Genomic DNA, 17,312 nt, shown 5'->3' on the forward strand with positions numbered 1-17,312 from the left:
ATTACTGTTAGCATCATTTTGAGTTCATTAGCAATTCTCACTCAATCACTGTCGCATCATTTTGAGATCATTAGCAATTCTTCTGACATCACTGTCACATTATTTTGAGGTTCGTAGCAAGTCTTAGTACATGACTGTCAGCATCACTTTGAGGTTATTCGAAACGTTCACTCCATTACTTTTAGCATCATTTTGATTTCATTCACAATTCTTACTAAATCACTGTCGCATCATTTTGAGGTTCGTAGCAACTTTTACTATATTACTGTCGCATTATTTTGAGGTTCGTAGCAACACTTACTACATGACTGTCAGCATCACTTTGAGGTTATTCGAAAGTTTCACTCCATTACTGTTAGCATCATCTTGAGTTCATTAGCAATTCTTCCGACATCACTGTCCCATCATTTTGAGGTTCGTAGCAACTCTTCCTACGTGACTGTCACCATCACTTTGAGGTTATTCGAAACACTTACTACATTACTGTAAGCATCACTGACTTGATTAGCAACTATCACTACATTATTGTTAGCATCATTTTAAGTTCATGAACAATTCTTACTACATCACTGTCGCATCATTTTAAGATCTTGAGCAATTCTTCTGACATCACTGTCGCATTATTTTGAGGTTCGTAGCAACTCTTACTACATTACTGTAAGCATCACTGAGTTTCTTAGCAACTATCACTACATGACTGTTTGCATCATCTTGAGTTCATTAGCAATTCTTCCGACATCACTGTCGCAATATTTTTAGGTTCGTAGCAACTTTAACTACATTACTGTCGCATTATTTTGAGGTTCGTAGCAACTCTTAGTACATGACTGTCAGCATCACTTTGAGGTTATTCGAAAGTTTCACTCCATTACTGTTAGCATCATTTTGAGTTCATTAGCAATTCTTACTACATCACTGTTGCATCATTTTGAGATCATTAGCAATTCTTCTGACATCACTGTCACATTATTTTGAGGTTCGTAGCAACTCTTACTACATGACTGTCAGCATCACTTTGAGGTTATTCGAAACGTTCACTCCATTACTGTTAGCATCATCTTGAGTTCATTAGCAATTCTTCCGACATCACTGTCAGAATATTTTGAGGTTTGTAGCAACTCTTACTACATTATTGTTGCATTAATTTGAGGTTCGTAGCAACTCTTACTACATGACTCTCAGCATCACTTTGAGGTTGTTCGAAACACTTACTACATTACTGTAAGCATCACTGACTTGATTAGCAACTACCACTACATTACTGTTAGCATCATCTTGAGTTCATTCGCAATTCTTCCGACATCACTGTCGCAATATTTTGAGGTTCGTAGCAACTTTTATTACATTACTTTCGCATTATTTTGAGGTTCGTAGCAACGCTTACTACATGACTGTCAGCATCACTTTGAGGTTATTCAAAACACTTACTACATTACTGTAAGCATGACTGAGTTGATTAGCAACTATCACTACATTACTGTTAGCATCATTTTTAGTTGTTGAGCAATTCTCACGACATCACTGTAGCATTGAATTGAGTTCAATAGCAACTCTTACTAAATGACTGTCAGCATCACTTTGAGGTTGTTCGAAACTCTTACAACATTACTGTAAGCATCACTGAGTTTCTTAGCAACTTTCACTACATTACTGTTAGCATCATCTTGAGTTCATTAGCAATTCTTCCGACATCACTGTCGCAATATTTTGAGGTTAGTAGCAACTTTTACTACATTACTGTCACATTATTTTGAGGTTCGTAGCAACTCTTACTACATGACTGTCAGCATCACTTTGAGGTTATTTGAAAGTTTCACTCCATTACTGTTAGCATCATCTTGAGTTCATTAGCAATTCTTCCGACATCACTGTCGCAATATTTTTAGGTTCGTAGCAACTTTAACTACATTACTGTCGCATTATTTTGAGGTTCGTAGCAAGTCTTAGTACATGACTGTCAGCATCACTTTGAGGTTATTCGAAACGTTCACTCCATTACTTTTAGCATCATTTTGATTTCATTCACAATTCTTACTAAATCACTGTCGCATCATTTTGAGGTTCGTAGCAACTTTTACTATATTACTGTCGCATTATTTTGAGGTTCGTAGCAACTCTTACTACATGACTGTCAGCATCACTTAGAGGTTATTCGAAACACTTACTACATTACTGTAAGCATCACTGTCTTGATTAGCAACTATCACTACATTACTGTTAGCATCATTTTAAATTCATGAGCAATTCTTACTACATCACTGTCGCATCATTTTAAGATCTTTAGCAATTCTTCCGACATCACTGACGCATCATTTTGAGATCTTTCGCAATTCTTCTGACATCACTGTCACATTATTTTGAGGTTTGTAGCAACTCTTACTACATTATTGTTGCATTTTTTTGAGGTTCGTAGCAACTCTTACTACATTACTGTAAGCATTACTTTGAGTTTATTCGCAACTATCACTACATTACTGTTAGCATCATTTTGAGCTTATGAGCAATTCTCACGACATCACTGTAGCATTGAATTGAGTTCATAGCAACTCTTACTAAATGACTGTCAGCATCACTTTGAGGTTGTTCGAAACTCTTACTACATTACTGTAAGCATCACTGAGTTTCTTAGCAACTATCACTACATTACTGTTAGCATCATTTTGAGTTTATTAGCAATTCTTCCGACATCACTGTCGCATTATTTTGAGGTTCGTAGAAACTCTTACGACATGACTGTCAGCATCACTTTGAGGTTGTTCGAAACACTTACTACATTACTGTAAGCATCACTGACTTGATTAGCAACTACCACTACATTACTGTTAGCATCATCTTGAGTTCATTAGCAATTCTTCCGACATCACTGTCGCAATATTTTGAGGTTCGTAGCAACTTTTACTACATTACTGTCGCATTATTTTGAGGTTCGTAGCAACACTTACTACATGACTGTCAGCATCACTTTGAGGTTATTCGAAAGTTTCACTCCATTACTGTTAGCATCATCTTGAGTTCATTGGCAATTCTTCCGACATCACTGTCCCATCATTTTGAGGTTCGTAGCAACTCTTCCTACGTGACTGTCACCATCACTTTGAGGTTATTCGAAACACTTACTACATTACTGTAAGCATCACTGACTTGATTAGCAACTATCACTACATTACTTTTAGCATCATTTTAAGTTCATTAGCAATTCTTCCGACATCACTGTCGCGACATTTTGAGGTTCGTAGCAACTTTTACTATATTACTGTCGCATTATTTTGAGGTTATTCGCAACTCTTACTACATGACTGTCAGCATCACTTAGAGGTTATTCGAAACACTTACTACAGTACTGTAAGCATCACTGACTTGATTAGCAACTATCACTACATTATTGTTAGCATCATTTTAAGTTCATGAACAATTCTTACTACATCACTGTCGCATCATTTTAAGATCTTTAGCAATTCTTCTGACATCACTGTCGCATTATTTTGAGGTTCGTAGCAACTCTTACTACATTACTGTAAGCATCACTGAGTTTCTTAGCAACTATCACTACATGACTGTTTGCATCATCTTGAGTTCATTAGCAATTCTTCCGACATCACTGTCGCAATATTTTTAGGTTCGTAGCAACTTTAACTACATTACTGTCGCATTATTTTGAGGTTCGTAGCAACTCTTAGTACATGTCTGTCAGCATCACTTTGAGGTTATTCGAAAGTTTCACTCCATTACTGTTAGCATCATTTTGAGTTCATTAGCAATTCTTACTACATCACTGTTGCATCATTTTGAGATCATTAGCAATTCTTTTGACATCACTGTCACATTATTTTGAGGTTCGTAGCAACTCTTACTACATGACTGTCAGCATCACTTTGAGGTTATTCGAAACGTTCACTCCATTACTGTTAGCATCATCTTGAGTTCATTAGCAATTCTTCCGACATCACTGTCAGAATATTTTGAGGTTTGTAGCAACTCTTACTACATTATTGTTGCATTAATTTGAGGTTCGTAGCAACTCTTACTACATGACTCTCAGCATCACTTTGAGGTTGTTCGAAACACTTACTACATTACTGTAAGCATCACTGAGTTTCTTAGCAACTTTCACTACATTACTGTTAGCATCATCTTGAGTTCATTAGCAATTCTTCCGACATCATTGTCGCAATATTTTGAGGTTAGTAGCAACTTTTACTACATTACTGTCACATTATTTTGAGGTTCGTAGCAACTCTTACTACATAACTGTCAGCATCACTTTGAGGTTATTTGAAAGTTTCACTCCATTATTGTTAGCATCATCTTGAGATCTTTAGCAATTCTTCCGACATCACTGTCGCATTATTTTGAGGTTCGTAGCAACTCTTACTACATTACTGTCAGCATCACTTTGAGTTTATTAGCAACTATCACTACATTACTTTTAGCATCATTTTTAGTTGTTGAGCAATTCTCACGATATCACTGTAGCATTGAATTGAGTTCAATAGCAACTCTTACTAAATGACTGTCAGCATCACTTTGAGGTTATTCGAAACGTTCACTCCATTACTGTGAGCATCATTTTGAGTTCATGAGCAATTCTTACGACATCACTGTCGCATCATTTTGAGATCATTAGCAATTCTTCCGAAATCACTGTCGCATTATTTTCAGGTTCGTAGCAACTCTTACTACAAGACTGTCAGCATCACTTTGAGGTTATTCGAAATGTTCACTCCATTACTGTTAGCATCCTTTTGAGTTCATGACCAATTCTTACTAAATCACTTTTGCATCATTTTGAGATCTTTAGCAATTCTTCTGACATCACTGTCGCATTATTTTTAGGTTCGTAGCAACTCTTCCTACATGACTGTCACCATCACTTAGAGGTTATTTGAAACACTGACTCCATTATTGTAAGCATCACTGAGTTGATTAGCAACTATCACTACATTACTGTTAGCATCATTTTGAGTTCATTAGCAATTCTTCCGACATCACTGTCGCAATATTTTGAGGTTCGTAGCAACTTTTACTACATTACTGTTAGCATCATTTTGAGTTCATGAGCAATTCTTACTAAATCACTGTCGCATCATTTTAAGATCTTTAGCAATTCTTCTGACATCACTGTCGCATTATTTTGAGGTTCGTAGCAACTCTTACGACATGACTGTCAGCTTCACTTTGAGGTTGTTCGAAACACTTACTACATTACTGTAAGCATCACTGACTTGATTAGCAACTACCACTACATTTCTGTTCGCATCATCTTGAGTTCATTAGCAATTCTTCCGACATCACTGTCGCATCATTTTGAGATCTTTAGCAAATCTTCTGACATCACTGTCGCATTATTTTGAGGTTCGTAGCAACTCTTAGTACATGACTGTCAGCATCACTTTGAGGTTATTCGAAAGTTTCACTCCATTACTGTTAGCATCATCTTGAGTTCATTAGCAATTCTTCCGACATCACTGTCGGAATATTTACAGGTTCGTAGCAACTCTTACTACATTATTGTTGCATTATTTTAAGGTTCGTAGCAACTCTTACTACATTACTGTCAGCATCACTTTGAGTTTTTTCGCAACAATCACTACATTACTGTTAGCATCATTTTGAGTTTATTAGCAATTCTTCCGACATCACTGTCGCATTATTTTGAGGTTCGTAGCAACTCTACTACATGACTGTCAGCTTCACTTTTAGGTTGTTCGAAACACTTACTACATTACTGTAAGCATCACTGCCTTGATTAGCAACTACCACTACATTACAGTTAGCATCACCTTGAGTTCATTAGCAATTCTTCCGACATCACTGTCGCAATATTTTGAGGTTCGTAGCTACTTTTACTACATTACTTTCGCATTATTTTGAGGTTCGTAGCAACTCTTACTACATGACTGTCAGCATCACTTTTAGGTTATTCGAAACACTTACTACATTACTGTAAGCATGACTGAGTTGATAAGCAACTATCACTACATTACTGTTAGCATCTTTTTGAGTTCATTAGCAATTCTTCCGACATTACTGTCGCAATATTTTGAGGTTCGTAGCAACTTTTACTACATTACTGTCGCATTATTTAGAGGTTCGTAGCAACACTTACTACATGACTGTAAGCATCACTTTGAGGTTATTTGAAAGTTTCACTGCATTACTGTTAGCATCATTTTGAGTTCATTAGCAATTCTTACCACATCACTGTCGCATCATTTTGAGATCATTAGCAATTCTTCCGACATCACTGTCGCAATATTTTGAGGTTCGTAGCAACTCTTACTACATTACTGTTGCATTATTTTAAGGTTCGTAGCAACTCTTACTACATTACTGTCAGCATCACTGAGTTGATTAGCAACAATCACTACATTACTGTTAGCATCATTTTAAGTTCATTAGCAATTCTTCCGACATCACTGTCGCAATATTTTGAGGTTCGTAGCAACTTTTACTACATTACTGTCGCATTATTTTGAGGTTCGTAGCAACTCTTACTACATTACTTTCAGCATCACTTAGAGGTTATTCGAAACACTTACTAAATTACTGTAAGCATCACTGACTTGATTAGCAACTATCACTACATTACTGTTAGCATCATTTTGAGTTCATGAGCAATTCTTACTAAATCACTGTCGCATCATTTTAAGATCTTTAGCAATTCTTCTGACATCACTGTCGCATTATTTTGAGGTTCGTAGCAACTCTTACTACATGACTGTCAGGATCACTGAGTTGATTAGTAACTATCACTACATTACTGTTAGCATCATTTTGGGTTCATTAGCAATTCTTCTGACATCACTGTCACATTATTTTGAGGTTCGTAGCAACTCTTACTACATGACTGTCAGCATCACTTTGAGTTCATTAGCAACTATCACTACATTACTGTTAGCATCATTTTGAGTACATGAGCAATTCTCACGACATCACTGTAGCATTAAATTGAGTTCATTAGCAACTCTTACTAAATGACTGTCAGCATCACTTTGAGGTTGTTCGAAACACTTACTACATTACTGTAAGCATCACTGAGATTCTTAGCAAATATCACTACATTACTGTTAGAATATCTTGAGTTCATTAGCAATTCTTCCGACATCACTGTCGCATCATTTTGAGATCATTAGCAATTCTTCTGACATCACTGTCACATTATTTTGAGGTTCGTAGCAACTCGAACTACATTACTGTTGCTTTATTTTAAGGTTCGTAGCAACTCTTACTACATTACTGTCAGCATCACTTTGACTTTATTAGCAACTATCACTACATGACTGTTAGCATCATTTTGAGTTTATGAGCAATTCTCACGACATCACTGTAGCATTGAATTTAGTTCATTAGCAACTCTTACTAAATGATTGTCACCATCACTTTGAGGTTGTTCGAAACTCTTACTACATTACTTTAAGCATCACTGAGTTTCTTAGCAACTATCACTACATTACTGTTAGCATCATTTTGAGTTCATTAGCAATTCTTCCGACATCACTGTCGCAATATTTTGAGGTTCGTAGCAACTTTTACTACATTACTGTCGCATTATTTTGAGGTTCGTAGCAACACTTACTACATGACTGTAAGCATCACTTTGAGGTTATTTGAAAGTTTCACTGCATCACTGTTGCATCATTTTGAGATCATTAGCAATTCTTCCGACATCACTGTCACATTATTTTGAGGTTCGTAGCAACTCTTAGTACATTACTGTTCGCATCATTTTGAGTTCATGAGCAATTCTCACGACATCACTGTAGCATTGAATTGAGTTCATTAGCAACTCTTACTAAATGACTGTCAGCATCACTTTGAGGTTGTTCAAAAGTTTCACTGCATTACTGTTAGCATCATTTTGAGATCATTAGCAATTCTTACTACATCACTGTCGCAACATTTTGAGATCATTAGCAATTCTTCCGACATCACTGTCGCAATATTTTGAGGTTCGTAGCAACTTTTACTACATTACTGTCGCATTATTTTGAGGTTCGTAGCAACACTTACTACATGACTGTAAGCATCACTTTGAGGTTATTCGAAAGTTTCACTCCATTACTGTTAGCATCATTTTGAGTTCATTAGCAATTCTTACTACATCACTGTTGCATCATTTTGAGATCATTAGCAATTCTTCTGACATCACTGTCGCATTATTTTGAGGTTCGTAGCAACTCTTACTACATTATTTTTGCATTATTTTAAGGTTCGTAGCAACACTTACTACATTACTGTCAGCATCACTTTGAGTTTATTGGCAACTATCACGACATTACTGTTAGCATCATTTTTAGTTCATGAGCAATGCTCACGACATCACTGTAGCATTGAATTGAGTTCATTAGCAACTCTTACTAAATGACTGTCAGCATCACTTTGAGGTTGTTCGAAACTCTTACTACATTACTGTAAGCATCAATGAGTTTCTTAGCAACTATCACTACATTACTGTTAGCATCATTTTGAGTTTATTAGCAATTCTTCCGACATCACTGTCCCATTATTTTGAGGTTCGTAGCAACTCTTAATACATGACTGTCAGCATCACTTTGAGGTTATTCGAAACACTTACTACATTACTGTAAGCATGACTGAGTTGATTAGCAACTATCACTACATTACTGTTAGCATCATTTTGAGTTCATTAGCAATTTTTCCGACATCACTGTCGCAATATTTTGAGGTTCGTAGCAACTTTTACTACATTACTGTCGCATTATTTTGAGGTTCGTAGCAACACTTACTACATGACTGTCAGCATCACTTTGAGGTTATTCGAAACACTTACTACATTACTGTAAGCATCAGTTTGAGGTTATTCGAAAGTTTCACTCCATTACTGTTAGCATCATTTTGAGTTCATTAACAATTCTTACTGAATCACTGTCGCATCATTTTGAGATCATTAACAATTCTTCTGACATCACTGTCACATTATTTTGAGGTTCGTAGCAACTCTTACTACATTACTTTCAGCATCACTTTGAGTTTATTAGTAACTATCACGACATTACTGTTAGCATCATTTTGAGTTCATGAGCAATTCTCAGGACATCACTGTAGCACTGAATTGAGTTCATTAGCAACTCTTACTAAATGACTGTCAGCATCACTTTGAGGTTGTTTGAAACTCTTACTACATTACTGTAAGCATCACTGAGTTTCTTCGCAACTATCACTACATTACTGTTAGCATCATCTTGAGTTCATTAGCAATTCTTCCGACATCACTGTCGCAATATTTTGAGGTTCGTAGCAGCTTTAACTACATTACTGTCACATTATTTTGAGGTTCGTAGCAACTCTTACTACATGACTGTCAGCATCACTTTCAGGTTATTCGAAACGTTCACTCCATTACTGTTAGCATCATTTTGAGTTCATTAGCAATTCTTACTAAATCACTGTCGCATCATTTTGAGATCATTAGCAATTCTTCTGACATCACTGTCACATTATTTTGAGGTTCGTAGCAACTCTTACTACATTATTTTTGCATTATTTTAAGATTCGTAGCAACTGTTACTACATTACTGTCAGCATCACTTTGAGTTTATTAGCAACTATCACTACATTACTGTTCGCATCATTTTGAGTTTATGAGCAATTCTCACGACATCACTGTAGCATTTAATTGAGTTCATTAGCAACTCTTACTAAATGACTGTCAGTAATGCAGTGAAACTTTTGAACAACCTCAAAGTGATGCTGTTAGCATCATTTTGAGTTCATTAGCAATTCTTACTTCATCACTGTCGCAACATTTTGAGATCATTAGCAATTCTTCTGACATCACTTTCACATTATTTTGAGGTTCGGAGCAACTCTTACTACATGACTGTCAGCATCACTTTGAGGTTGTTCGAAACTCTTACTACATTACTGTAAGCATCACTGACTTGATTAGGAACTACCACTACATTACTGTTAGCATCATCTTGAGTTCATTAGCAATTCTTACTACATCACTGTCGCAATATTTTGAGGTTCGTAGCAACTTTTCCTACATTACTTTCGCATTATTTTGAGGTTCGTAGCAACTCTTACTACATGACTGTCAGCATCACTTTGAGGTTATTCGAAACAGTTACTACATTACTTTAAGCATGACTGAGTTGATTAGCAACTATCACTACATTACTGTGAGCATCATTTTGAGGTTCGTAGCAACACTTACTACATGACTTTAAGCATCACTTTGAGGTTGTTCAAAAGTTTCACTGCATTACTGTTAGCATCATTTTGAGTTCATTAGCAATTCTTACTACATCACTATCGCAACATTTTGAGATCATTAGCAATTCTTCTGACATCACTGTCACATTATTTTGAGGTTCGTAGCAACTCTTAGTACATGACTGTCAGCATCACTTTGAGGTTATTCGAAACACTTACTACATTACTGTAAGCATCACTGAGTTGATTAGCAACTATCACTACATTTCTGTTCGCATCATTTTGAGTTCATTAGCAATTCTTCCGACATCACTGTCGCAATATTTTGAGGTTCGTAGCAACTTTTACTACATTACTGTCGCATTATTTTGAGGTTCGTAGCAACACTTACTACATGACTGTCAGCATCACTTTGAGGTTATTCGAAACGTTCACTCCATTACTGTTAGCATCATTTTGAGTTCATTAGCAATTCTTACTACATCACTGTCGCATCATTTTGAGATCATTAGCAATTCTTCCGACATCACTGTCGCAATATTTTGAGGTTCGTAGCAACTCTTACTACATTACTGTTGCATTATTTTAAGGTTCGTAGCAACTCTTACTACATGACTGTCAGCATCACTTTGAGGTTATTCGAAAATTTCACTCCATTACTGTTTGCATCATCTTGAGTTCATTAGCAATTCTTACGACATCACTGTCGCAATATTTTGAGGTTCGTAGCAACTTTTACTACATTACTGTCGCATTATTTTGAGGTTCATAGCAACACTTACTACATGACTGTAAGCATCACTTTGAGTTTATTTGAAAGTTTCACTGCATTACTGTTAGCATCATTTTGAGTTCATTTGCAATTCTTACTACATCACTGTTGCATCATTTTGAGATCATTAGCAATTCTTCTGACATCACTGTCACATTATTTTGAGGTTCGTAGCAACTCTTACTACATTATTTTTGCATTATTTTAAGATTCGTAGCAACTCTTACTACATTACTGTCAGCATCACTTTGAGTTTATTAGCAACTATCACTACATTACTGTTCGCATCACTTTGAGTTTATGAGCAATTCTCACGACATCACTGTAGCATTGAATTGAGTTCATTAGCAACTCTTACTAAATGACTGTCAGCATCACTTTGAGGTTGTTCAAAAGTTTCACTGCATTACTGTTAGCATCATTTTGAGTTCATTAGCAATTCTTACTACATCACTGTCGCAACATTTTGAGATCATTAGCAATTCTTCCGACATCACTGTCGCAATATTTTGAGGTTCGTAGCAACTTTTACTACATTACTGTTGCATTATTTTGAGGTTCGTAGCAACACTTACTACATGACTGTAAGCATCACTTTGAGGTTATTCGAAAGTTTCACTCCATTACTGTTAGCATCATTTTGAGTTCATTAGCAATTCTTACTACATCACTGTTGCATCATTTTGAGATCATTAGCAATTCTTCTGACATCACTGTCACATTATTTTGAGGTTCGTAGCAACTCTTAGTACATGACTGTCAGCATCACTTTGAGGTTATTCGAAACGTTCACTCCATTACTGTTAGCATCATTTTGAGTTCATTAGCAATTCTTACTAAATCACTGTCGCATCATTTTGAGATCATTAGCAATTCTTCTGACATCACTGTCACATTATTTTGAGGTTCGTAGCAACTCTTACTACATTATTTTTGCATTATTTTAAGGTTCATAGCAACTCTTACGACATTACTGTCAGCATCACTTTAAGGTTGTTCGAAACTCTTACTACATTACTGTAAGCATCACTGAGTTTCTTAGCAACTATCACTACATTACTGTTAGCATCATCTTGAGTTCATTAGCAATTCTTACGACATCACTGTCGCAACTTTTACTACATGACTGTCGCATTATTTTGAGATTCGTAGCAACTCTTACTACATGACTGTCAGCATCACTTTGTGGTTATTCGAAACGTTCACTCCATCACTGTCGCATCATTTTGAGATCTTTAGCAATTCGTCCGACATCACTGTAGTATTATTTTGTGGTAAGTAGCAACTCTTACTACACGACTGTCAGCATCACTTTGAGGTTGTTCGAAACATTTACTACATTTCTGTAAACATCACTGAGTTTATTAGCAACTATCACTACATTACTGATAGCATCACTTTTAGGTTGTTCGAAACACTTACTACATGACTGTCGCATTATTTTGAGGTTCGTAGCAACACTTACTACATGACTGTAAGCATCACTTTGAGGTTGTTCAAAAGTTTCACTACATTACTGTTAGCATCATTTTGAGTTCATTAGCAATTCTTACGACATCACTGTCGCATCATTTTGAGATCATTAGCAATTCTTCTGACATCACTGTCGCATCATTATGAGGTTCGTAGCAACTCTTACTACATTATTGTTGCATTATTTTGAGGTTCGTAGCAACTCTTACTACATGACTGTCAGCATCACTTTGAGGTTATTCGAAACTTTCACTCCATTACTGTTAGCATCATTTTGAGTTCATTAGCAATTTTTACAACATCACTGTAGTATTATTTTGAGGTTTTGAGGTACCTTTGTTTTTAACCTCGTCCCCACTGATCCTGGATCTGCTCGACGTTCCTGCCTGTTAAAAGGAAGGTTTTCATCACCACTGTTGCAGGATGTGCTGCTGATGGAGAATTGTTCGGTGGAGGTTCATATAAGGAGTTTGGTGCTGGACCTGCTCTACTAGTAAAGAGTCATGAGAGAACTTTGTTGTGATTTGGCGCAATACAAATAAAATTAAATTAATATAATTAAAATTAAATTAAATAAAATACAAATTAAATCAAATCAAATCAAAACGCATCGCCAAATGATGATTTGGCGATGCGTTTTGATTTGATTTGATCTCAGGAGGACATGAAAGAAAGACAATTGAGAAAAGTAGAAGAGAGCTTGGCAGCATGATGGTGCAGTGGTGAGCACTGTGGCCTCACAGCAAGAAGGTTCTGGGTTTGAGTCCAGGCTCGGGTGGGGAATCTTTCTGTGTAGAGCCTGCATGTTCTCCCCATGCATGCATGGCTTCTTTCCAGGTACTCTGGCTTCTTCCCACCGTCCAAAGATGTGTAATTTGGGACGAGGCTGATTGATACTCTAAATTGATCGTAGGTGTGAGTGTGAATGGTTTTTCGTCTCTGTATTGTTGGCCCTGCGGTGGACTGGCAACCTGTCCAGGGTGAACCCTGCCTCTGGCCCGTAGATGCTGGGATAGGCTCCAGCCCCCCCGCGACCATCAATGTGGGTCTTTTGTTAATTGCATGCCACATGAAATTATTGTTGGTCAGTTTTCTAGCGACAGTCTCACAGTGGCAAGACAAGAACACTTCTACTTTTGATGTTGACAGTTTGTTCAACACTAAACTTCATCCAGTACCATGTTGTCAAACACTGGAACCTCCACAGCACCTGAACAGGGACTTGAACCCTGGACCCTCACATTAAAAGTCTGATGCTCTACCGTCTGAGCTCCTCAGGCTCTTTCTACAGCATTGAGACAGGAACAGAAACACCTGTGAAGGTCAAACTGATGCTTTCTTGACTTGTTCAGTCCTCCATGTTAAAGTCCTCCATGCTTTTGATTGGCTCTGATTCTCTGTGGCAAAATCCAACAAGAGGCTCCAAAAATGTCCTGAATGTCACAAGAATGCACAGGACAAGATGTTAGTTTCCTTCATGTCTGCAGTTCCTCCACTGGAAAGTAAAGTCAATGCTGCTCCTCTGCTGAAACCTGGGATCGGACCAGGGACCTTTAGATCTTCAGTCTAAGGCTCTCCCAACTGAGCTGGTTCAGTTCTGAGGGAGGGCCCTGCTTCTCTCATTTATAATCTCTTCCACTCTCACTGGACCTTAGAGAGGATTGGAGCTTCTGAAGTCATGACACATTGAACAGTTCTCCAGGACCAAACTGAACGAACTGAAGAAGCTTCTTGGAACTCTAATTTCTTAACTCACTTTCTCCAAGAACTGTGCCTGGACGAAGGCCGTTTCCAGCTGTCCTTCAAGCTGACGAGGGCCAAGTTTGATGACCTGTTTGTTAGGATATCAAGGACGGACACCAACTACAGGCCCCAGGTCCGTTGACATGACTTCCCTGACACCAGGGGAATGTCAATGCTGACAGGCTCTCTGGACTCATTGTCATGAGAATTTGTCACATCAGTTGAATATCTTCACATACGTGAATTCATTGAAGGAGTGTGGTTCTGGACCTGCTCTACCTGTCAAGTGTCTTGAGAGAACGTTTGTTGTGATGTGGCACAATATAAATAACATTGACTCGACAATAAATCGACTCTTTCCCCCCTACCGTTTAAAGCAAACAGCCGTTCCCACTGATCCTGGATCTGCGCAACGTCCCTGCTTTTTAAAAGGAAAATTGTCATCATTGCTTTTGTAGGATGTGCTGGCTGATGGAGAATTGTTGGCTATAAACTCACTGAACTCAGTCCAAGTCATTAGTTTTGAGCAAACTCATGACTCCTGATGTTTAACTCAATTGTTTGTTAAACACAGAGATCCAGGTGTAGTCCCTCTATGTTCATCCACTAAACTAGAATAGAGTTCTCCTCTTTCCATGGTGGAACAAAGAAGGGGGAGGGTCAATAAGAATATGATCTTTGGAGGTTACAGCATCTAAAGACTCAAATCCATATTTCAGGATACATATTTGAGAGGGAGGAAACAGTGATGGGAGGCTGGAGGCTTGAAGGGCTTGATTTTTAGCGGCCAGTGAAGCCACCTTTTGCTGGCTGAGTCCCAGAGACTCATGGAGGCTCTTCGTGGAGGATTTCCACGAGAGAGTCCAGCATCGAAACTTGTTAGTTTCCTGTCAACCGAGTCCAGGATGTCCCCGAGGTCCTTATTGGGTGATGAGGGTGCGCTGGACGGTCGGCTTCTTTTGGGAAGTGGGGTCGCCACGTTACCGGTCCTCCCCACGACGGGTCGGTGGCAGCACTCGTCTACGTTCTCCTGCAGACTTTCTGCGGTTCCTTCTTCCAGATTTTATTGATGAGGATTGTTGTGGATGAGAGAATTGAAAATTCTTACTGCAGTTTGAAGTTTTGATGATTCAAACTGTGTAGATTGGCGTTAAGAAGTTAGCTAGTTTGGATAAATTCAGGTGTGAGCCACCACACTGAATCAGGCACAGGTAGGACGTTCACCCTGACATAGAACATCAACAGCTTAACGTTGCTGGCAGGACTCCAACCTGAGCAGGGAGACCCCAATGGATTTCTAGTCCATCGCCTTCACCACTCAGCCACAACGACCACATTCACACACACATTTGAAGAGGATGGATATCCACAAAATGATCTTAATTTCTGTCACAAGCCCATTTGTGTGAGGTCCTATTTTCTCTTTTTCAGCATTCCTTTGTTTCCAGGTCTCTAATAAGTGCAGAATTACAAAGACAAGCAAGCTGGATCCATCCTGGGCAGGTGATAGGAGCCACTGACCACTGGCCAGAGACCCTGGCACAGACGTTGGGGGTGGTGAGAGAGAGCATTTCTACAATTATATTCTACATTTATAGAAGTCTACAATCCTACAATTTCATTGAGCAGACGCTTTTGTCCACAGCCACGTACGTACATCACATGTTTAGAATATATATGTTCCTCTTTCATCTACTGATTAACCACAAAATGCAGTCAAATGCCAGTAAATTCTGAGTATTTATTCATTATTCATGATTATTTATTATTTTTGAATCCATTTTCACTGTCACTCTTCTGTTCATTTTCAGTTTGATTCATAAAAATGAACAAACTTTGACGTGTTTTCTTCTCTTGTGTGTCAACAACTTTGGATTGGGAATCTCCTGACAAACAGACCACATGACCAGGAGGAAGTGTTGTTGGTGAGTTTGGCCCCTGAGCTCAAGACAGTTGGGACCAATAAAGGACAGCTTCAAATGCAGCTGTGAAGCCTCATTGTCAGCTGGGAGGAACGACAGGTGTCTCCCTCTAGTGGCTCCTCACAGCAACACCAGCCTCATTTCATTCACATGCATCCACCACCTCACTACCAAAGGCCAGTTGGGCCTCCACAGACAGGAGAGTTTCAAGTGTTGGACAAAGGTCTTTAAGATGTTCTTATTAATTCTATAACATCTGAGATTAAAATCTATGGAATTACAACCAACAAGCAGCCAAACACCTGATCAGATGCTCCTTCATGAGGCTGAGAAGAATCAATCTAAACTGGGATGAAGAAAATTAACTGAGAGGAGAAACCTCCTGATTGGATGACATGGACCCACCTGATCCATGTCAGCCTTGTTGGAGCAGAAAGAGGTGGATCAGAGGAATCAGTGGATCAAGACTCAGGTGGCAGATGAAGAATCTCTGTATTCACAATGGAGTCAGAGAAATCTTCCAACGTGAGAGAACGTGACAGACCATTTTATACTGAAGACAGGCTGTGTGTGTGTGTGTGTGTGTGTGTGTGTGTGTGTGTGTGTGTGTGTGTGTGTGTGTGTGTGTGTGTTTATGTGCAGACTTTTCCCTGGAACAACGTTTTTTATTTGAAGCAAGAAAGCAAGAGCCTCCAGATCAAAGTCAGAATTGATGATGATGTCATCAGGGCTTTTATTGTTTATTTATTTGTACCTAGAATTCTGTCTTTGATCTCAGGAGGACGTGAGAGAAACTCAACTTTAAAAAGTATATGAGAGCATTCAGCTTGGTTAGAAAACATTTTGACTGTTCAACAGTAGAGTTTGTTAGAAACAGTTTACAACACTTAGAATTAAATTGAAGACAAAAACCTTCCACACTTAAATCCTGTCTCTAACTTCAAACTGGGGATGAACATTTTTATAATCAATCTGTCTCTATGTGATGGCCCTGCCATGGACTGGTGACCTGTCCAGGATAAACCCCGCCCCTCACCTGAGGGATAGGCTCCACCCCCACGAACCATTGCAGATCATCAATAACCAAAGCTACTAAGGAGGATTACAGAGTTTGGGAGTCAGTGACTTAATAGAGTCTAACAAAGGGTTGGACCTGAATGAGACAGTCACCCTTCAACATGGGGCCATGGCAGAGTGAACCAAGAACACTACAATGGGGGTGA

Source organism: Aulostomus chinensis, chromosome 1 (assembly GCF_037954235.1).
Source record: "Aulostomus chinensis isolate RoL2024-O1b breed Wild chromosome 1, RoL_Achi_v1.0, whole genome shotgun sequence".
NCBI lineage: Eukaryota > Metazoa > Chordata > Actinopteri > Syngnathiformes > Aulostomidae > Aulostomus > Aulostomus chinensis.